At 43.4% G+C, this 23,185-nt stretch overlaps 14 pseudogenes; all 14 read left to right on the top strand.

Annotated features, from left to right (window-relative positions):
- The first annotated feature begins 104 nt into the window (after positions 1-104).
- On the top strand, positions 105-368 carry LOC130346848 (U2 spliceosomal RNA; annotated as a pseudogene).
- A 1,474-nt stretch (positions 369-1,842) lies between these two features.
- LOC130346796 (U2 spliceosomal RNA) lies at positions 1,843-2,106 on the top strand (annotated as a pseudogene).
- A 1,472-nt stretch (positions 2,107-3,578) lies between these two features.
- LOC130346822 (U2 spliceosomal RNA) lies at positions 3,579-3,842 on the top strand (annotated as a pseudogene).
- Positions 3,843-5,324: 1,482 nt separating this feature from the next.
- On the top strand, positions 5,325-5,588 carry LOC130346824 (U2 spliceosomal RNA; annotated as a pseudogene).
- A 1,489-nt stretch (positions 5,589-7,077) lies between these two features.
- LOC130346847 (U2 spliceosomal RNA) lies at positions 7,078-7,341 on the top strand (annotated as a pseudogene).
- Positions 7,342-8,837: 1,496 nt separating this feature from the next.
- LOC130346846 (U2 spliceosomal RNA) lies at positions 8,838-9,101 on the top strand (annotated as a pseudogene).
- Positions 9,102-10,593: 1,492 nt separating this feature from the next.
- On the top strand, positions 10,594-10,857 carry LOC130346889 (U2 spliceosomal RNA; annotated as a pseudogene).
- Positions 10,858-12,338: 1,481 nt separating this feature from the next.
- LOC130346826 (U2 spliceosomal RNA) lies at positions 12,339-12,603 on the top strand (annotated as a pseudogene).
- A 1,478-nt stretch (positions 12,604-14,081) lies between these two features.
- LOC130346839 (U2 spliceosomal RNA) lies at positions 14,082-14,345 on the top strand (annotated as a pseudogene).
- A 1,485-nt stretch (positions 14,346-15,830) lies between these two features.
- Positions 15,831-16,094, top strand: LOC130346827 (U2 spliceosomal RNA; annotated as a pseudogene).
- Positions 16,095-17,574: 1,480 nt separating this feature from the next.
- LOC130346825 (U2 spliceosomal RNA) lies at positions 17,575-17,839 on the top strand (annotated as a pseudogene).
- A 1,474-nt stretch (positions 17,840-19,313) lies between these two features.
- On the top strand, positions 19,314-19,577 carry LOC130346815 (U2 spliceosomal RNA; annotated as a pseudogene).
- Positions 19,578-21,052: 1,475 nt separating this feature from the next.
- Positions 21,053-21,316, top strand: LOC130346843 (U2 spliceosomal RNA; annotated as a pseudogene).
- Positions 21,317-22,791: 1,475 nt separating this feature from the next.
- On the top strand, positions 22,792-23,055 carry LOC130346803 (U2 spliceosomal RNA; annotated as a pseudogene).
- Positions 23,056-23,185: the final 130 nt, after the last annotated feature.

The raw sequence follows: 23,185 nt of genomic DNA, 5'->3' as shown, positions 1-23,185 counted from the left end.
GAAAGTGTATGGGAGGCTGGTTGGCTGCCAGCCTTCCTTCCATTCCTATGAGTAATGTGAGTGCTCATGAAGGGGACATGGTTGGGTCCACCCCTTTCCCGGTTATCCCCTCTAGGCCTTTTGGCTTAGATCAAGTGTAAAAAAAGAAAGGATCTTGCGACAGATCGCATCCTGAGGCACGTTTTTTTTTGTGTGAATACTTGCACTTGGGTGACTTGTGAGCACATACTGATACATACGTTCCCTATCTGGGGACCATAAATTAAATGGATTTTTGAGAAAGGGAGCTGATTTGGAAGCTTGCTTCTGTCGCCCTATGCATTGACCCGATGTGGCAGTATCTTCGGGTAGTGAACAGTGCACCACCCCATTCCAGTGTTAAACAAGAAAGATTCTCATTTAATCCTCCGTGGGTGAGAATTTGAGTTTGAGAATTGGAGACCAAAATGATGAGTTGCACTGACTGGTTTATGAACGTCTATTCATTTAGCGTTTTAATGACCATGTTTGCACACTGATTGGTGTAAAAAAATAAAATAAAACTAAATAATAATAATCTAGCACACCTGTGCAGGTTTGACATGACATGACAGGTAGCTGTCTTGTGGGTGGTGCTGAATCCTGTTAAATGACATGAGGGTCTCATGCCTATACACAAGGGTGTGTCATTGCTGTTGCTTGACCATGCATTGGTTTCTGTGGTCAGTGAATGATAAAAACAAAATTTACCATCCATTGATGGATGGGAAATCCGCCATGAGGCATTTGTTTTTAGAAACTGCTGCTCACAACCAATGTTGCAATGGAGTGTCTCCATCTGCTGGTGGTATTGGAAAGGCATTAGTGCTATGACAGGGTCTGAAGAAGAAGAAGAAGAAGAAGAAGACGGAAAAAAATATATATAAAAAGAAAAAGAGAGAGAGAGAGAGAGACTGACTTAGTGAGCGAGTGAGTGAGAGAGTGAGAGTGAGTGAGAGTGAATGAGTGAGTGAGTGATTGAGTGAGTGAGTGAGTGAGTGAGTGAGAACAAATGAGTTAAAGCAAGTGAGTGAGAGAGATCGAATGAATGAAAGTCTGAATGACAGAAAGAAAAAAGGATGAAGAAAGAAGCATGAAGAAAAAAAAATGTATATGGAGTTGCTGACATGAGTGCAATCTACAAAGCCGTTGAGGCTGATCCTCATGGGAGGATTATTGCACCAGGACCCTTAGCACTTTTAAAATGCCATTCAATGCCACGGGCTAGATGTAAACTGCAGATGACCATGTTGTGGTAGTTACCATGGATACCCAAGTGATGTGTGAGCTAACACATAGGCCCAACAGATTCCAAGAAGGCCAGAATCACCAGCGGCACCACCATCGATTGTCAGGTCACCCGGATTCAGCAAATACCAGAGTCCAAAATGATGCAGGTTTATACTGTTAATTTTCAGTTTATCGTTACAGTTGGTGTTATTCCATGTCGGAAGGGACGCAGCTACAGCCAGTGGGGTAACTAGAGACAGGCAGGCAGCTATGTGCAACAAAGGTAGGCGTGTTGTTTTCATATGCAGATCTGAAATATTGTCTTATATGCAAGAGGAGGAGTGATGGGGGTTCAGGCAAAAGCCAGGCTATGGATTGCATTGCTAAATGCTCCATCAGAGTGCAATGGTCGCCTGTCCTTTTTTTAAGTGATGATGTGGGTTTAGCCTGTGCTGTATGTATGTATGGGTGGCTGACTGCCACCCACCCAGAAAGTGTATGGGAGGCTGGTTGGCTGCCAGCCTTCCTTCCATTCCTATGAGTAATGTGAGTGCTCATGAAGGGGACATGGTTGGGTCCACCCCTTTCCCGGTTATCCCCTCTAGGCCTTTTGGCTTAGATCAAGTGTAAAAAAAGAAAGGATCTTGCGACAGATCGCATCCTGAGGCACGTTTTTTTTTGTGTGAATACTTGCACTTGGGTGACTTGTGAGCACATACTGATACATATGTTCCCTATCTGGGGACCATAAATTAAATGGATTTTTGAGAAAGGGAGCTGATTTGGAAGCTTGCTTCTGTCGCCCTATGCATTGACCCGATGTGGCAGTATCTTCGGGTAGTGAACAGTGCACCACCCCATTCCAGTGTTAAACAAGAAAGATTCTCATTTAATCCTCCGTGGGTGAGAATTTGAGTTTGAGAATTGGAGACCAAAATGATGAGTTGCACTGACTGGTTTATGAACGTCTATTCATTTAGCGTTTTAATGACCATGTTTGCACACTGATTGGTGTAAAAAAATAAAATAAAACTAAATAATAATAATCTAGCACACCTGTGCAGGTTTGACATGACATGACAGGTAGCTGTCTTGTGGGTGGTGCTGAATCCTGTTAAATGACATGAGGGTCTCATGCCTATACACAAGGGTGTGTCATTGCTGTTGCTTGACCATGCATTGGTTTCTGTGGTCAGTGAATGATAAAAACAAAATTTACCATCCATTGATGGATGGGAAATCCGCCATGAGGCATTTGTTTTTAGAAACTGCTGCTCACAACCAATGTTGCAATGGAGTGTCTCCATCTGCTGGTGGTATTGGAAAGGCATTAGTGCTATGACAGGGTCTGAAGAAGAAGAAGAAGAAGAAGAAGAAGAAGACGGAAAAAAATATATATAAAAAGAAAAAGAGAGAGAGAGAGAGAGACTGACTTAGTGAGCGAGTGAGTGAGAGAGTGAGAGTGAGTGAGAGTGAATGAGTGAGTGAGTGATTGAGTGAGTGAGTGAGTGAGAACAAATGAGTTAAAGCAAGTGAGTGAGAGAGATCGAATGAATGAAAGTCTGAATGACAGAAAGAAAAAAGGATGAAGAAAGAAGCATGAAGAAAAAAAAATGTATATGGAGTTGCTGACATGAGTGCAATCTACAAAGCCGTTGAGGCTGATCCTCATGGGAGGATTATTGCACCAGGACCCTTAGCACTTTTAAAATGCCATTCAATGCCACGGGCTAGATGTAAACTGCAGATGACCATGTTGTGGTAGTTACCATGGATACCCAAGTGATGTGTGAGCTAACACATAGGCCCAACAGATTCCAAGAAGGCCAGAATCACCAGCGGCACCACCATCGATTGTCAGGTCACCCGGATTCAGCAAATACCAGAGTCCAAAATGATGCAGGTTTATACTGTTAATTTTCAGTTTATCGTTACAGTTGGTGTTATTCCATGTCGGAAGGGACGCAGCTACAGCCAGTGGGGTAACTAGAGACAGGCAGGCAGCTATGTGCAACAAAGGTAGGCGTGTTGTTTTCATATGCAGATCTGAAATATTGTCTTATATGCAAGAGGAGGAGTGATGGGGGTTCAGGCAAAAGCCAGGCTATGGATTGCATTGCTAAATGCTCCATCAGAGTGCAATGGTCGCCTGTCCTTTTTTTAAGTGATGATGTGGGTTTAGCCTGTGCTGTATGTATGTATGGGTGGCTGACTGCCACCCACCCAGAAAGTGTATGGGAGGCTGGTTGGCTGCCAGCCTTCCTTCCATTCCTATGAGTAATGTGAGTGCTCATGAAGGGGACATGGTTGGGTCCACCCCTTTCCCGGTTATCCCCTCTAGGCCTTTTGGCTTAGATCAAGTGTAAAAAAAGAAAGGATCTTGCGACAGATCGCATCCTGAGGCACGTTTTTTTTTGTGTGAATACTTGCACTTAGGTGACTTGTGAGCACATACTGATACATACGTTCCCTATCTGGGGACCATAAATTAAATGGATTTTTGAGAAAGGGAGCTGATTTGGAAGCTTGCTTCTGTCGCCCTATGCATTGACCCGATGTGGCAGTATCTTCGGGTAGTGAACAGTGCACCACCCCATTCCAGTGTTAAACAAGAAAGATTCTCATTTAATCCTCCGTGGGTGAGAATTTGAGTTTGAGAATTGGAGACCAAAATGATGAGTTGCACTGACTGGTTTATGAACGTCTATTCATTTAGCGTTTTAATGACCATGTTTGCACACTGATTGGTGTAAAAAAATAAAATAAAACTAAATAATAATAATCTAGCACACCTGTGCAGGTTTGACATGACATGACAGGTAGCTGTCTTGTGGGTGGTGCTGAATCCTGTTAAATGACATGAGGGTCTCATGCCTATACACAAGGGTGTGTCATTGCTGTTGCTTGACCATGCATTGGTTTCTGTGGTCAGTGAATGATAAAAACAAAATTTACCATCCATTGATGGATGGGAAATCCGCCATGAGGCATTTGTTTTTAGAAACTGCTGCTCACAACCAATGTTGCAATGGAGTGTCTCCATCTGCTGGTGGTATTGGAAAGGCATTAGTGCTATGACAGGGTCTGAAGAAGAAGAAGAAGAAGAAGAAGAAGAAGAAGAAGACGGAAAAAAATATATATAAAAAGAAAAAGAGAGAGAGAGAGAGAGACTGACTTAGTGAGCGAGTGAGTGAGAGAGTGAGAGTGAGTGAGAGTGAATGAGTGAGTGAGTGATTGAGTGAGTGAGTGAGTGAGTGAGAACAAATGAGTTAAAGCAAGTGAGTGAGAGAGATCGAATGAATGAAAGTCTGAATGACAGAAAGAAAAAAGGATGAAGAAAGAAGCATGAAGAAAAAAAAATGTATATGGAGTTGCTGACATGAGTGCAATCTACAAAGCCGTTGAGGCTGATCCTCATGGGAGGATTATTGCACCAGGACCCTTAGCACTTTTAAAATGCCATTCAATGCCACGGGCTAGATGTAAACTGCAGATGACCATGTTGTGGTAGTTACCATGGATACCCAAGTGATGTGTGAGCTAACACATAGGCCCAACAGATTCCAAGAAGGCCAGAATCACCAGCGGCACCACCATCGATTGTCAGGTCACCCGGATTCAGCAAATACCAGAGTCCAAAATGATGCAGGTTTATACTGTTAATTTTCAGTTTATCGTTACAGTTGGTGTTATTCCATGTCGGAAGGGACGCAGCTACAGCCAGTGGGGTAACTAGAGACAGGCAGGCAGCTATGTGCAACAAAGGTAGGCGTGTTGTTTTCATATGCAGATCTGAAATATTGTCTTATATGCAAGAGAAGGAGTGATGGGGGTTCAGGCAAAAGCCAGGCTATGGATTGCATTGCTAAATGCTCCATCAGAGTGCAATGGTCGCCTGTCCTTTTTTTAAGTGATGATGTGGGTTTAGCCTGTGCTGTATGTATGTATGGGTGGCTGACTGCCACCCACCCAGAAAGTGTATGGGAGGCTGGTTGGCTGCCAGCCTTCCTTCCATTCCTATGAGTAATGTGAGTGCTCATGAAGGGGACATGGTTGGGTCCACCCCTTTCCCGGTTATCCCCTCTAGGCCTTTTGGCTTAGATCAAGTGTAAAAAAAGAAAGGATCTTGCGACAGATCGCATGCTGAGGCACGTTTTTTTTTGTGTGAATACTTGCACTTGGGTGACTTGTGAGCACATACTGATACATACGTTCCCTATCTGGGGACCATAAATTAAATGGATTTTTGAGAAAGGGAGCTGATTTGGAAGCTTGCTTCTGTCGCCCTATGCATTGACCCGATGTGGCAGTATCTTCGGGTAGTGAACAGTGCACCACCCCATTCCAGTGTTAAACAAGAAAGATTCTCATTTAATCCTCCGTGGGTGAGAATTTGAGTTTGAGAATTGGAGACCAAAATGATGAGTTGCACTGACTGGTTTATGAACGTCTATTCATTTAGCATTTTAATGACCATGTTTGCACACTGATTGGTGTAAAAAAATAAAATAAAACTAAATAATAATAATCTAGCACACCTGTGCAGGTTTGACATGACATGACAGGTAGCTGTCTTGTGGGTGGTGCTGAATCCTGTTAAATGACATGAGGGTCTCATGCCTATACACAAGGGTGTGTCATTGCTGTTGCTTGACCATGCATTGGTTTCTGTGGTCAGTGAATGATAAAAACAAAATTTACCATCCATTGATGGATGGGAAATCCGCCATGAGGCATTTGTTTTTAGAAACTGCTGCTCACAACCAATGTTGCAATGGAGTGTCTCCATCTGCTGGTGGTATTGGAAAGGCATTAGTGCTATGACAGGGTCTGAAGAAGAAGAAGAAGAAGAAGAAGAAGAAGAAGAAGAAGATGGAAAAAAATATATATAAAAAGAAAAAGAGAGAGAGAGAGAGAGACTGACTTAGTGAGCGAGTGAGTGAGAGAGTGAGAGTGAGTGAGAGTGAATGAGTGAGTGAGTGATTGAGTGAGTGAGTGAGTGAGTGAGTGAGAACAAATGAGTTAAAGCAAGTGAGTGAGAGAGATCGAATGAATGAAAGTCTGAATGACAGAAAGAAAAAAGGATGAAGAAAGAAGCATGAAGAAAAAAAAATGTATATGGAGTTGCTGACATGAGTGCAATCTACAAAGCCGTTGAGGCTGATCCTCATGGGAGGATTATTGCACCAGGACCCTTAGCACTTTTAAAATGCCATTCAATGCCACGGGCTAGATGTAAACTGCAGATGACCATGTTGTGGTAGTTACCATGGATACCCAAGTGATGTGTGAGCTAACACATAGGCCCAACAGATTCCAAGAAGGCCAGAATCACCAGCGGCACCACCATCGATTGTCAGGTCACCCGGATTCAGCAAATACCAGAGTCCAAAATGATGCAGGTTTATACTGTTAATTTTCAGTTTATCGTTACAGTTGGTGTTATTCCATGTCGGAAGGGACGCAGCTACAGCCAGTGGGGTAACTAGAGACAGGCAGGCAGCTATGTGCAACAAAGGTAGGCGTGTTGTTTTCATATGCAGATCTGAAATATTGTCTTATATGCAAGAGGAGGAGTGATGGGGGTTCAGGCAAAAGCCAGGCTATGGATTGCATTGCTAAATGCTCCATCAGAGTGCAATGGTCGCCTGTCCTTTTTTTAAGTGATGATGTGGGTTTAGCCTGTGCTGTATGTATGTATGGGTGGCTGACTGCCACCCACCCAGAAAGTGTATGGGAGGCTGGTTGGCTGCCAGCCTTCCTTCCATTCCTATGAGTAATGTGAGTGCTCATGAAGGGGACATGGTTGGGTCCACCCCTTTCCCGGTTATCCCCTCTAGGCCTTTTGGCTTAGATCAAGTGTAAAAAAAGAAAGGATCTTGCGACAGATCGCATCCTGAGGCACGTTTTTTTTTGTGTGAATACTTGCACTTGGGTGACTTGTGAGCACATACTGATACATACGTTCCCTATCTGGGGACCATAAATTAAATGGATTTTTGAGAAAGGGAGCTGATTTGGAAGCTTGCTTCTGTCGCCCTATGCATTGACCCGATGTGGCAGTATCTTCGGGTAGTGAACAGTGCACCACCCCATTCCAGTGTTAAACAAGAAAGATTCTCATTTAATCCTCCGTGGGTGAGAATTTGAGTTTGAGAATTGGAGACCAAAATGATGAGTTGCACTGACTGGTTTATGAACGTCTATTCATTTAGCGTTTTAATGACCATGTTTGCACACTGATTGGTGTAAAAAAATAAAATAAAACTAAATAATAATAATCTAGCACACCTGTGCAGGTTTGACATGACATGACAGGTAGCTGTCTTGTGGGTGGTGCTGAATCCTGTTAAATGACATGAGGGTCTCATGCCTATACACAAGGGTGTGTCATTGCTGTTGCTTGACCATGCATTGGTTTCTGTGGTCAGTGAATGATAAAAACAAAATTTACCATCCATTGATGGATGGGAAATCCGCCATGAGGCATTTGTTTTTAGAAACTGCTGCTCACAACCAATGTTGCAATGGAGTGTCTCCATCTGCTGGTGGTATTGGAAAGGCATTAGTGCTATGACAGGGTCTGAAGAAGAAGAAGAAGAAGAAGAAGAAGAAGAAGAAGAAGAAGAAGAAGAAGAAGACGGAAAAAAATATATATAAAAAGAAAAAGAGAGAGAGAGAGAGAGACTGACTTAGTGAGCGAGTGAGTGAGAGAGTGAGAGTGAGTGAGAGTGAATGAGTGAGTGAGTGATTGAGTGAGTGAGTGAGTGAGAACAAATGAGTTAAAGCAAGTGAGTGAGAGAGATCGAATGAATGAAAGTCTGAATGACAGAAAGAAAAAAGGATGAAGAAAGAAGCATGAAGAAAAAAAAATGTATATGGAGTTGCTGACATGAGTGCAATCTACAAAGCCGTTGAGGCTGATCCTCATGGGAGGATTATTGCACCAGGACCCTTAGCACTTTTAAAATGCCATTCAATGCCACGGGCTAGATGTAAACTGCAGATGACCATGTTGTGGTAGTTACCATGGATACCCAAGTGATGTGTGAGCTAACACATAGGCCCAACAGATTCCAAGAAGGCCAGAATCACCAGCGGCACCACCATCGATTGTCAGGTCACCCGGATTCAGCAAATACCAGAGTCCAAAATGATGCAGGTTTATACTGTTAATTTTCAGTTTATCGTTACAGTTGGTGTTATTCCATGTCGGAAGGGACGCAGCTACAGCCAGTGGGGTAACTAGAGACAGGCAGGCAGCTATGTGCAACAAAGGTAGGCGTGTTGTTTTCATATGCAGATCTGAAATATTGTCTTATATGCAAGAGGAGGAGTGATGGGGGTTCAGGCAAAAGCCAGGCTATGGATTGCATTGCTAAATGCTCCATCAGAGTGCAATGGTCGCCTGTCCTTTTTTTAAGTGATGATGTGGGTTTAGCCTGTGCTGTATGTATGTATGGGTGGCTGACTGCCACCCACCCAGAAAGTGTATGGGAGGCTGGTTGGCTGCCAGCCTTCCTTCCATTCCTATGAGTAATGTGAGTGCTCATGAAGGGGACATGGTTGGGTCCACCCCTTTCCCGGTTATCCCCTCTAGGCCTTTTGGCTTAGATCAAGTGTAAAAAAAGAAAGGATCTTGCGACAGATCGCATCCTGAGGCACGTTTTTTTTTGTGTGAATACTTGCACTTGGGTGACTTGTGAGCACATACTGATACATACGTTCCCTATCTGGGGACCATAAATTAAATGGATTTTTGAGAAAGGGAGCTGATTTGGAAGCTTGCTTCTGTCGCCCTATGCATTGACCCGATGTGGCAGTATCTTCGGGTAGTGAACAGTGCACCACCCCATTCCAGTGTTAAACAAGAAAGATTCTCATTTAATCCTCCGTGGGTGAGAATTTGAGTTTGAGAATTGGAGACCAAAATGATGAGTTGCACTGACTGGTTTATGAACGTCTATTCATTTAGCGTTTTAATGACCATGTTTGCACACTGATTGGTGTAAAAAAATAAAATAAAACTAAATAATAATAATCTAGCACACCTGTGCAGGTTTGACATGACATGACAGGTAGCTGTCTTGTGGGTGGTGCTGAATCCTGTTAAATGACATGAGGGTCTCATGCCTATACACAAGGGTGTGTCATTGCTGTTGCTTGACCATGCATTGGTTTCTGTGGTCAGTGAATGATAAAAACAAAATTTACCATCCATTGATGGATGGGAAATCCGCCATGAGGCATTTGTTTTTAGAAACTGCTGCTCACAACCAATGTTGCAATGGAGTGTCTCCATCTGCTGGTGGTATTGGAAAGGCATTAGTGCTATGACAGGGTCTGAAGAAGAAGAAGAAGAAGAAGAAGAAGAAGACGGAAAAAAATATATATAAAAAGAAAAAGAGAGAGAGAGAGAGAGAGAGACTGACTTAGTGAGCGAGCGAGTGAGTGAGAGAGTGAGAGTGAGTGAGAGTGAATGAGTGAATGAGTGATTGAGTGAGTGAGTGAGTGAGTGAGTGAGTGAGAACAAATGAGTTAAAGCAAGTGAGTGAGAGAGATCGAATGAATGAAAGTCTGAATGACAGAAAGAAAAAAGGATGAAGAAAGAAGCATGAAGAAAAAAAAATGTATATGGAGTTGCTGACATGAGTGCAATCTACAAAGCCGTTGAGGCTGATCCTCATGGGAGGATTATTGCACCAGGACCCTTAGCACTTTTAAAATGCCATTCAATGCCACGGGCTAGATGTAAACTGCAGATGACCATGTTGTGGTAGTTACCATGGATACCCAAGTGATGTGTGAGCTAACACATAGGCCCAACAGATTCCAAGAAGGCCAGAATCACCAGCGGCACCACCATCGATTGTCAGGTCACCCGGATTCAGCAAATACCAGAGTCCAAAATGATGCAGGTTTATACTGTTAATTTTCAGTTTATCGTTACAGTTGGTGTTATTCCATGTCGGAAGGGACGCAGCTACAGCCAGTGGGGTAACTAGAGACAGGCAGGCAGCTATGTGCAACAAAGGTAGGCGTGTTGTTTTCATATGCAGATCTGAAATATTGTCTTATATGCAAGAGGAGGAGTGATGGGGGTTCAGGCAAAAGCCAGGCTATGGATTGCATTGCTAAATGCTCCATCAGAGTGCAATGGTCGCCTGTCCTTTTTTTAAGTGATGATGTGGGTTTAGCCTGTGCTGTATGTATGTATGGGTGGCTGACTGCCACCCACCCAGAAAGTGTATGGGAGGCTGGTTGGCTGCCAGCCTTCCTTCCATTCCTATGAGTAATGTGAGTGCTCATGAAGGGGACATGGTTGGGTCCACCCCTTTCCCGGTTATCCCCTCTAGGCCTTTTGGCTTAGATCAAGTGTAAAAAAAGAAAGGATCTTGCGACAGATCGCATCCTGAGGCACATTTTTTTTTGTGTGAATACTTGCACTTGGGTGACTTGTGAGCACATACTGATACATACGTTCCCTATCTGGGGACCATAAATTAAATGGATTTTTGAGAAAGGGAGCTGATTTGGAAGCTTGCTTCTGTCGCCCTATGCATTGACCCGATGTGGCAGTATCTTCGGGTAGTGAACAGTGCACCACCCCATTCCAGTGTTAAACAAGAAAGATTCTCATTTAATCCTCCGTGGGTGAGAATTTGAGTTTGAGAATTGGAGACCAAAATGATGAGTTGCACTGACTGGTTTATGAACGTCTATTCATTTAGCGTTTTAATGACCATGTTTGCACACTGATTGGTGTAAAAAAATAAAATAAAACTAAATAATAATAATCTAGCACACCTGTGCAGGTTTGACATGACATGACAGGTAGCTGTCTTGTGGGTGGTGCTGAATCCTGTTAAATGACATGAGGGTCTCATGCCTATACACAAGGGTGTGTCATTGCTGTTGCTTGACCATGCATTGGTTTCTGTGGTCAGTGAATGATAAAAACAAAATTTACCATCCATTGATGGATGGGAAATCCGCCATGAGGCATTTGTTTTTAGAAACTGCTGCTCACAACCAATGTTGCAATGGAGTGTCTCCATCTGCTGGTGGTATTGGAAAGGCATTAGTGCTATGACAGGGTCTGAGAAGAAGAAGAAGAAGAAGAAGAAGAAGAAGAAGACGGAAAAAAATATATATAAAAAGAAAAAGAGAGAGAGAGAGAGAGACTGACTTAGTGAGCGAGTGAGTGAGAGAGTGAGAGTGAGTGAGAGTGAATGAGTGAGTGAGTGATTGAGTGAGTGAGTGAGTGAGTGAGAACAAATGAGTTAAAGCAAGTGAGTGAGAGAGATCGAATGAATGAAAGTCTGAATGACAGAAAGAAAAAAGGATGAAGAAAGAAGCATGAAGAAAAAAAAATGTATATGGAGTTGCTGACATGAGTGCAATCTACAAAGCCGTTGAGGCTGATCCTCATGGGAGGATTATTGCACCAGGACCCTTAGCACTTTTAAAATGCCATTCAATGCCACGGGCTAGATGTAAACTGCAGATGACCATGTTGTGGTAGTTACCATGGATACCCAAGTGATGTGTGAGCTAACACATAGGCCCAACAGATTCCAAGAAGGCCAGAATCACCAGCGGCACCACCATCGATTGTCAGGTCACCCGGATTCAGCAAATACCAGAGTCCAAAATGATGCAGGTTTATACTGTTAATTTTCAGTTTATCGTTACAGTTGGTGTTATTCCATGTCGGAAGGGACGCAGCTACAGCCAGTGGGGTAACTAGAGACAGGCAGGCAGCTATGTGCAACAAAGGTAGGCGTGTTGTTTTCATATGCAGATCTGAAATATTGTCTTATATGCAAGAGGAGGAGTGATGGGGGTTCAGGCAAAAGCCAGGCTATGGATTGCATTGCTAAATGCTCCATCAGAGTGCAATGGTCGCCTGTCCTTTTTTTAAGTGATGATGTGGGTTTAGCCTGTGCTGTATGTATGTATGGGTGGCTGACTGCCACCCACCCAGAAAGTGTATGGGAGGCTGGTTGGCTGCCAGCCTTCCTTCCATTCCTATGAGTAATGTGAGTGCTCATGAAGGGGACATGGTTGGGTCCACCCCTTTCCCGGTTATCCCCTCTAGGCCTTTTGGCTTAGATCAAGTGTAAAAAAAGAAAGGATCTTGCGACAGATCGCATCCTGAGGCACGTTTTTTTTTTGTGTGAATACTTGCACTTGGGTGACTTGTGAGCACATACTGATACATACGTTCCCTATCTGGGGACCATAAATTAAATGGATTTTTGAGAAAGGGAGCTGATTTGGAAGCTTGCTTCTGTCGCCCTATGCATTGACCCGATGTGGCAGTATCTTCGGGTAGTGAACAGTGCACCACCCCATTCCAGTGTTAAACAAGAAAGATTCTCATTTAATCCTCCGTGGGTGAGAATTTGAGTTTGAGAATTGGAGACCAAAATGATGAGTTGCACTGACTGGTTTATGAACGTCTATTCATTTAGCGTTTTAATGACCATGTTTGCACACTGATTGGTGTAAAAAAATAAAATAAAACTAAATAATAATAATCTAGCACACCTGTGCAGGTTTGACATGACATGACAGGTAGCTGTCTTGTGGGTGGTGCTGAATCCTGTTAAATGACATGAGGGTCTCATGCCTATACACAAGGGTGTGTCATTGCTGTTGCTTGACCATGCATTGGTTTCTGTGGTCAGTGAATGATAAAAACAAAATTTACCATCCATTGATGGATGGGAAATCCGCCATGAGGCATTTGTTTTTAGAAACTGCTGCTCACAACCAATGTTGCAATGGAGTGTCTCCATCTGCTGGTGGTATTGGAAAGGCATTAGTGCTATGACAGGGTCTGAAGAAGAAGAAGAAGAAGAAGAAGAAGAAGACGGAAAAAAATATATATAAAAAGAAAAAGAGAGAGAGAGAGAGACTGACTTAGTGAGCGAGTGAGTGAGAGAGTGAGAGTGAGTGAGAGTGAATGAGTGAGTGAGTGATTGAGTGAGTGAGTGAGTGAGTGAGTGAGAACAAATGAGTTAAAGCAAGTGAGTGAGAGAGATCGAATGAATGAAAGTCTGAATGACAGAAAGAAAAAAGGATGAAGAAAGAAGCATGAAGAAAAAAAAATGTATATGGAGTTGCTGACATGAGTGCAATCTACAAAGCCGTTGAGGCTGATCCTCATGGGAGGATTATTGCACCAGGACCCTTAGCACTTTTAAAATGCCATTCAATGCCACGGGCTAGATGTAAACTGCAGATGACCATGTTGTGGTAGTTACCATGGATACCCAAGTGATGTGTGAGCTAACACATAGGCCCAACAGATTCCAAGAAGGCCAGAATCACCAGCGGCACCACCATCGATTGTCAGGTCACCCGGATTCAGCAAATACCAGAGTCCAAAATGATGCAGGTTTATACTGTTAATTTTCAGTTTATCGTTACAGTTGGTGTTATTCCATGTCGGAAGGGACGCAGCTACAGCCAGTGGGGTAACTAGAGACAGGCAGGCAGCTATGTGCAACAAAGGTAGGCGTGTTGTTTTCATATGCAGATCTGAAATATTGTCTTATATGCAAGAGGAGGAGTGATGGGGGTTCAGGCAAAAGCCAGGCTATGGATTGCATTGCTAAATGCTCCATCAGAGTGCAATGGTCGCCTGTCCTTTTTTTAAGTGATGATGTGGGTTTAGCCTGTGCTGTATGTATGTATGGGTGGCTGACTGCCACCCACCCAGAAAGTGTATGGGAGGCTGGTTGGCTGCCAGCCTTCCTTCCATTCCTATGAGTAATGTGAGTGCTCATGAAGGGGACATGGTTGGGTCCACCCCTTTCCCGGTTATCCCCTCTAGGCCTTTTGGCTTAGATCAAGTGTAAAAAAAGAAAGGATCTTGCGACAGATCGCATCCTGAGGCACGTTTTTTTTTGTGTGAATACTTGCACTTGGGTGACTTGTGAGCACATACTGATACATACGTTCCCTATCTGGGGACCATAAATTAAATGGATTTTTGAGAAAGGGAGCTGATTTGGAAGCTTGCTTCTGTCGCCCTATGCATTGACCCGATGTGGCAGTATCTTCGGGTAGTGAACAGTGCACCACCCCATTCCAGTGTTAAACAAGAAAGATTCTCATTTAATCCTCCGTGGGTGAGAATTTGAGTTTGAGAATTGGAGACCAAAATGATGAGTTGCACTGACTGGTTTATGAACGTCTATTCATTTAGCGTTTTAATGACCATGTTTGCACACTGATTGGTGTAAAAAAATAAAATAAAACTAAATAATAATAATCTAGCACACCTGTGCAGGTTTGACATGACATGACAGGTAGCAGTCTTGTGGGTGGTGCTGAATCCTGTTAAATGACATGAGGGTCTCATGCCTATACACAAGGGTGTGTCATTGCTGTTGCTTGACCATGCATTGGTTTCTGTGGTCAGTGAATGATAAAAACAAAATTTACCATCCATTGATGGATGGGAAATCCGCCATGAGGCATTTGTTTTTAGAAACTGCTGCTCACAACCAATGTTGCAATGGAGTGTCTCCATCTGCTGGTGGTATTGGAAAGGCATTAGTGCTATGACAGGGTCTGAAGAAGAAGAAGAAGAAGAAGAAGAAGAAGAAGAAGAAGACGGAAAAAAATATATATAAAAAGAAAAAGAGAGAGAGAGAGAGAGACTGACTTAGTGAGCGAGTGAGTGAGAGAGTGAGAGTGAGTGAGAGTGAATGAGTGAGTGAGTGATTGAGTGAGTGAGTGAGTGAGTGAGAACAAATGAGTTAAAGCAAGTGAGTGAGAGAGATCGAATGAATGAAAGTCTGAATGACAGAAAGAAAAAAGGATGAAGAAAGAAGCATGAAGAAAAAAAAATGTATATGGAGTTGCTGACATGAGTGCAATCTACAAAGCCGTTGAGGCTGATCCTCATGGGAGGATTATTGCACCAGGACCCTTAGCACTTTTAAAATGCCATTCAATGCCACGGGCTAGATGTAAACTGCAGATGACCATGTTGTGGTAGTTACCATGGATACCCAAGTGATGTGTGAGCTAACACATAGGCCCAACAGATTCCAAGAAGGCCAGAATCACCAGCGGCACCACCATCGATTGTCAGGTCACCCGGATTCAGCAAATACCAGAGTCCAAAATGATGCAGGTTTATACTGTTAATTTTCAGTTTATCGTTACAGTTGGTGTTATTCCATGTCGGAAGGGACGCAGCTACAGCCAGTGGGGTAACTAGAGACAGGCAGGCAGCTATGTGCAACAAAGGTAGGCGTGTTGTTTTCATATGCAGATCTGAAATATTGTCTTATATGCAAGAGGAGGAGTGATGGGGGTTCAGGCAAAAGCCAGGCTATGGATTGCATTGCTAAATGCTCCATCAGAGAGCAATGGTCGCCTGTCCTTTTTTTAAGTGATGATGTGGGTTTAGCCTGTGCTGTATGTATGTATGGGTGGCTGACTGCCACCCACCCAGAAAGTGTATGGGAGGCTGGTTGGCTGCCAGCCTTCCTTCCATTCCTATGAGTAATGTGAGTGCTCATGAAGGGGACATGGTTGGGTCCACCCCTTTCCCGGTTATCCCCTCTAGGCCTTTTGGCTTAGATCAAGTGTAAAAAAAGAAAGGATCTTGCGACAGATCGCATCCTGAGGCACGTTTTTTTTTGTGTGAATACTTGCACTTGGGTGACTTGTGAGCACATACTGATACATACGTTCCCTATCTGGGGACCATAAATTAAATGGATTTTTGAGAAAGGGAGCTGATTTGGAAGCTTGCTTCTGTCGCCCTATGCATTGACCCGATGTGGCAGTATCTTCGGGTAGTGAACAGTGCACCACCCCATTCCAGTGTTAAACAAGAAAGATTCTCATTTAATCCTCCGTGGGTGAGAATTTGAGTTTGAGAATTGGAGACCAAAATGATGAGTTGCACTGACTGGTTTATGAACGTCTATTCATTTAGCGTTTTAATGACCATGTTTGCACACTGATTGGTGTAAAAAAATAAAATAAAACTAAATAATAATAATCTAGCACACCTGTGCAGGTTTGACATGACATGACAGGTAGCTGTCTTGTGGGTGGTGCTGAATCCTGTTAAATGACATGAGGGTCTCATGCCTATACACAAGGGTGTGTCATTGCTGTTGCTTGACCATGCATTGGTTTCTGTGGTCAGTGAATGATAAAAACAAAATTTACCATCCATTGATGGATGGGAAATCCGCCATGAGGCATTTGTTTTTAGAAACTGCTGCTCACAACCAATGTTGCAATGGAGTGTCTCCATCTGCTGGTGGTATTGGAAAGGCATTAGTGCTATGACAGGGTCTGAAGAAGAAGAAGAAGAAGAAGAAGAAGAAGACGGAAAAAAATATATATAAAAAGAAAAAGAGAGAGAGAGAGAGAGACTGACTTAGTGAGCGAGTGAGTGAGAGAGTGAGAGTGAGTGAGAGTGAATGAGTGAGTGAGTGATTGAGTGAGTGAGTGAGTGAGTGAGTGAGAACAAATGAGTTAAAGCAAGTGAGTGAGAGAGATCGAATGAATGAAAGTCTGAATGACAGAAAGAAAAAAGGATGAAGAAAGAAGCATGAAGAAAAAAAAATGTATATGGAGTTGCTGACATGAGTGCAATCTACAAAGCCGTTGAGGCTGATCCTCATGGGAGGATTATTGCACCAGGACCCTTAGCACTTTTAAAATGCCATTCAATGCCACGGGCTAGATGTAAACTGCAGATGACCATGTTGTGGTAGTTACCATGGATACCCAAGTGATGTGTGAGCTAACACATAGGCCCAACAGATTCCAAGAAGGCCAGAATCACCAGCGGCACCACCATCGATTGTCAGGTCACCCGGATTCAGCAAATACCAGAGTCCAAAATGATGCAGGTTTATACTGTTAATTTTCAGTTTATCGTTACAGTTGGTGTTATTCCATGTCGGAAGGGACGCAGCTACAGCCAGTGGGGTAACTAGAGACAGGCAGGCAGCTATGTGCAACAAAGGTAGGCGTGTTGTTTTCATATGCAGATCTGAAATATTGTCTTATATGCAAGAGAAGGAGTGATGGGGGTTCAGGCAAAAGCCAGGCTATGGATTGCATTGCTAAATGCTCCATCAGAGTGCAATGGTCGCCTGTCCTTTTTTTAAGTGATGATGTGGGTTTAGCCTGTGCTGTATGTATGTATGGGTGGCTGACTGCCACCCACCCAGAAAGTGTATGGGAGGCTGGTTGGCTGCCAGCCTTCCTTCCATTCCTATGAGTAATGTGAGTGCTCATGAAGGGGACATGGTTGGGTCCACCCCTTTCCCGGTTATCCCCTCTAGGCCTTTTGGCTTAGATCAAGTGTAAAAAAAGAAAGGATCTTGCGACAGATCGCATCCTGAGGCACGTTTTTTTTTTGTGTGAATACTTGCACTTGGGTGACTTGTGAGCACATACTGATACATACGTTCCCTATCTGGGGACCATAAATTAAATGGATTTTTGAGAAAGGGAGCTGATTTGGAAGCTTGCTTCTGTCGCCCTATGCATTGACCCGATGTGGCAGTATCTTCGGGTAGTGAACAGTGCACCACCCCATTCCAGTGTTAAACAAGAAAGATTCTCATTTAATCCTCCGTGGGTGAGAATTTGAGTTTGAGAATTGGAGACCAAAATGATGAGTTGCACTGACTGGTTTATGAACGTCTATTCATTTAGCGTTTTAATGACCATGTTTGCACACTGATTGGTGTAAAAAAATAAAATAAAACTAAATAATAATAATCTAGCACACCTGTGCAGGTTTGACATGACATGACAGGTAGCTGTCTTGTGGGTGGTGCTGAATCCTGTTAAATGACATGAGGGTCTCATGCCTATACACAAGGGTGTGTCATTGCTGTTGCTTGACCATGCATTGGTTTCTGTGGTCAGTGAATGATAAAAACAAAATTTACCATCCATTGATGGATGGGAAATCCGCCATGAGGCATTTGTTTTTAGAAACTGCTGCTCACAACCAATGTTGCAATGGAGTGTCTCCATCTGCTGGTGGTATTGGAAAGGCATTAGTGCTATGACAGGGTCTGAAGAAGAAGAAGAAGAAGAAGAAGAAGAAGACGGAAAAAAATATATATAAAAAGAAAAAGAGAGAGAGAGAGAGACTGACTTAGTGAGCGAGTGAGTGAGAGAGTGAGAGTGAGTGAGAGTGAATGAGTGAGTGAGTGATTGAGTGAGTGAGTGAGTGAGTGAGAACAAATGAGTTAAAGCAAGTGAGTGAGAGAGATCGAATGAATGAAAGTCTGAATGACAGAAAGAAAAAAGGATGAAGAAAGAAGCATGAAGAAAAAAAAATGTATATGGAGTTGCTGACATGAGTGCAATCTACAAAGCCGTTGAGGCTGATCCTCATGGGAGGATTATTGCACCAGGACCCTTAGCACTTTTAAAATGCCATTCAATGCCACGGGCTAGATGTAAACTGCAGATGACCATGTTGTGGTAGTTACCATGGATACCCAAGTGATGTGTGAGCTAACACATAGGCCCAACAGATTCCAAGAAGGCCAGAATCACCAGCGGCACCACCATCGATTGTCAGGTCACCCGGATTCAGCAAATACCAGAGTCCAAAATGATGCAGGTTTATACTGTTAATTTTCAGTTTATCGTTACAGTTGGTGTTATTCCATGTCGGAAGGGACGCAGCTACAGCCAGTGGGGTAACTAGAGACAGGCAGGCAGCTATGTGCAACAAAGGTAGGCGTGTTGTTTTCATATGCAGATCTGAAATATTGTCTTATATGCAAGAGGAGGAGTGATGGGGGTTCAGGCAAAAGCCAGGCTATGGATTGCATTGCTAAATGCTCCATCAGAGTGCAATGGTCGCCTGTCCTTTTTTTAAGTGATGATGTGGGTTTAGCCTGTGCTGTATGTATGTATGGGTGGCTGACTGCCACCCACCCAGAAAGTGTATGGGAGGCTGGTTGGCTGCCAGCCTTCCTTCCATTCCTATGAGTAATGTGAGTGCTCATGAAGGGGACATGGTTGGGTCCACCCCTTTCCCGGTTATCCCCTCTAGGCCTTTTGGCTTAGATCAAGTGTAAAAAAAGAAAGGATCTTGCGACAGATCGCATCCTGAGGCACGTTTTTTTTTGTGTGAATACTTGCACTTGGGTGACTTGTGAGCACATACTGATACATACGTTCCCTATCTGGGGACCATAAATTAAATGGATTTTTGAGAAAGGGAGCTGATTTGGAAGCTTGCTTCTGTCGCCCTATGCATTGACCCGATGTGGCAGTATCTTCGGGTAGTGAACAGTGCACCACCCCATTCCAGTGTTAAACAAGAAAGATTCTCATTTAATCCTCCGTGGGTGAGAATTTGAGTTTGAGAATTGGAGACCAAAATGATGAGTTGCACTGACTGGTTTATGAACGTCTATTCATTTAGCGTTTTAATGACCATGTTTGCACACTGATTGGTGTAAAAAAATAAAATAAAACTAAATAATAATAATCTAGCACACCTGTGCAGGTTTGACATGACATGACAGGTAGCAGTCTTGTGGGTGGTGCTGAATCCTGTTAAATGACATGAGGGTCTCATGCCTATACACAAGGGTGTGTCATTGCTGTTGCTTGACCATGCATTGGTTTCTGTGGTCAGTGAATGATAAAAACAAAATTTACCATCCATTGATGGATGGGAAATCCGCCATGAGGCATTTGTTTTTAGAAACTGCTGCTCACAACCAATGTTGCAATGGAGTGTCTCCATCTGCTGGTGGTATTGGAAAGGCATTAGTGCTATGACAGGGTCTGAAGAAGAAGAAGAAGAAGAAGAAGAAGAAGAAGACGGAAAAAAATATATATAAAAAGAAAAAGAGAGAGAGAGAGAGAGACTGACTTAGTGAGCGAGTGAGTGAGAGAGTGAGAGTGAGTGAGAGTGAATGAGTGAGTGAGTGATTGAGTGAGTGAGTGAGTGAGAACAAATGAGTTAAAGCAAGTGAGTGAGAGAGATCGAATGAATGAAAGTCTGAATGACAGAAAGAAAAAAGGATGAAGAAAGAAGCATGAAGAAAAAAAAATGTATATGGAGTTGCTGACATGAGTGCAATCTACAAAGCCGTTGAGGCTGATCCTCATGGGAGGATTATTGCACCAGGACCCTTAGCACTTTTAAAATGCCATTCAATGCCACGGGCTAGATGTAAACTGCAGATGACCATGTTGTGGTAGTTACCATGGATACCCAAGTGATGTGTGAGCTAACACATAGGCCCAACAGATTCCAAGAAGGCCAGAATCACCAGCGGCACCACCATCGATTGTCAGGTCACCCGGATTCAGCAAATACCAGAGTCCAAAATGATGCAGGTTTATACTGTTAATTTTCAGTTTATCGTTACAGTTGGTGTTATTCCATGTCGGAAGGGACGCAGCTACAGCCAGTGGGGTAACTAGAGACAGGCAGGCAGCTATGTGCAACAAAGGTAGGCGTGTTGTTTTCATATGCAGATCTGAAATATTGTCTTATATGCAAGAGGAGGAGTGATGGGGGTTCAGGCAAAAGCCAGGCTATGGATTGCATTGCTAAATGCTCCATCAGAGAGCAATGGTCGCCTGTCCTTTTTTTAAGTGATGATGTGGGTTTAGCCTGTGCTGTATGTATGTATGGGTGGCTGACTGCCACCCACCCAGAAAGTGTATGGGAGGCTGGTTGGCTGCCAGCCTTCCTTCCATTCCTATGAGTAATGTGAGTGCTCATGAAGGGGACATGGTTGGGTCCACCCCTTTCCCGGTTATCCCCTCTAGGCCTTTTGGCTTAGATCAAGTGTAAAAAAAGAAAGGATCTTGCGACAGATCGCATCCTGAGGCACGTTTTTTTTTGTGTGAATACTTGCACTTGGGTGACTTGTGAGCACATACTGATACATACGTTCCCTATCTGGGGACCATAAATTAAATGGATTTTTGAGAAAGGGAGCTGATTTGGAAGCTTTCTTCTGTCGCCCTATGCATTGACCCGATGTGGCAGTATCTTCGGGTAGTGAACAGTGCACCACCCCATTCCAGTGTTAAACAAGAAAGATTCTCATTTAATCCTCCGTGGGTGAGAATTTGAGTTTGAGAATTGGAGACCAAAATGATGAGTTGCACTGACTGGTTTATGAACGTCTATTCATTTAGCATTTTAATGACCATGTTTGCACACTGATTGGTGTAAAAAAATAAAATAAAACTAAATAATAATAATCTAGCACACCTGTGCAGGTTTGACATGACATGACAGGTAGCTGTCTTGTGGGTGGTGCTGAATCCTGTTAAATGACATGAGGGTCTCATGCCTATACACAAGGGTGTGTCATTGCTGTTGCTTGACCATGCATTGGTTTCTGTGGTCAGTGAATGATAAAAACAAAATTTACCATCCATTGATGGATGGGAAATCCGCCATGAGGCATTTGTTTTTAGAAACTGCTGCTCACAACCAATGTTGCAATGGAGTGTCTCCATCTGCTGGTGGTATTGGAAAGGCATTAGTGCTATGACAGGGTCTGAAGAAGAAGAAGAAGAAGAAGAAGAAGAAGAAGACGGAAAAAAATATATATAAAAAGAAAAAGAGAGAGAGAGAGAGAGACTGACTTAGTGAGCGAGTGAGTGAGAGAGTGAGAGTGAGTGAGAGTGAATGAGTGAGTGAGTGATTGAGTGAGTGAGTGAGTGAGAACAAATGAGTTAAAGCAAGTGAGTGAGAGAGATCGAATGAATGAAAGTCTGAATGACAGAAAGAAAAAAGGATGAAGAAAGAAGCATGAAGAAAAAAAAATGTATATGGAGTTGCTGACATGAGTGCAATCTACAAAGCCGTTGAGGCTGATCCTCATGGGAGGATTATTGCACCAGGACCCTTAGCACTTTTAAAATGCCATTCAATGCCACGGGCTAGATGTAAACTGCAGATGACCATGTTGTGGTAGTTACCATGGATACCCAAGTGATGTGTGAGCTAACACATAGGCCCAACAGATTCCAAGAAGGCCAGAATCACCAGCGGCACCACCATCGATTGTCAGGTCACCCGGATTCAGCAAATACCAGAGTCCAAAATGATGCAGGTTTATACTGTTAATTTTCAGTTTATCGTTACAGTTGGTGTTATTCCATGTCGGAAGGGACGCAGCTACAGCCAGTGGGGTAACTAGAGACAGGCAGGCAGCTATGTGCAACAAAGGTAGGCGTGTTGTTTTCATATGCAGATCTGAAATATTGTCTTATATGCAAGAGGAGGAGTGATGGGGGTTCAGGCAAAAGCCAGGCTATGGATTGCATTGCTAAATGCTCCATCAGAGAGCAATGGTCGCCTGTCCTTTTTTTAAGTGATGATGTGGGTTTAGCCTGTGCTGTATGTATGTATGGGTGGCTGACTGCCACCCACCCAGAAAGTGTATGGGAGGCTGGTTGGCTGCCAGCCTTCCTTCCATTCCTATGAGTAATGTGAGTGCTCATGAAGGGGACATGGTTGGGTCCACCCCTTTCCCGGTTATCCCCTCTAGGCCTTTTGGCTTAGATCAAGTGTAAAAAAAGAAAGGATCTTGCGACAGATCGCATCCTGAGGCACGTTTTTTTTTGTGTGAATACTTGCACTTGGGTGACTTGTGAGCACATACTGATACATACGTTCCCTATCTGGGGACCATAAATTAAATGGATTTTTGAGAAAGGGAGCTGATTTGGAAGCTTGCTTCTGTCGCCCTATGCATTGACCCGATGTGGCAGTATCTTCGGGTAGTGAACAGTGCACCACCCCATTCCAGTGTTAAACAAGAAAGATTCTCATTTAATCCTCCGTGGGTGAGAATTTGAGTTTGAGAATTGGAGACCAAAATGATGAGTTGCACTGACTGGTTTATGAACGTCTATTCATTTAGCGTTTTAA

This window comes from Hyla sarda, unplaced genomic scaffold, assembly GCF_029499605.1.
Source record: "Hyla sarda isolate aHylSar1 unplaced genomic scaffold, aHylSar1.hap1 scaffold_803, whole genome shotgun sequence".
In the NCBI taxonomy this organism is placed as follows: domain Eukaryota; kingdom Metazoa; phylum Chordata; class Amphibia; order Anura; family Hylidae; genus Hyla; species Hyla sarda.
The sequence above is the reverse complement of the archived record's forward strand: the minus strand, read 5'-3'. Positions and strand labels throughout refer to the sequence as shown.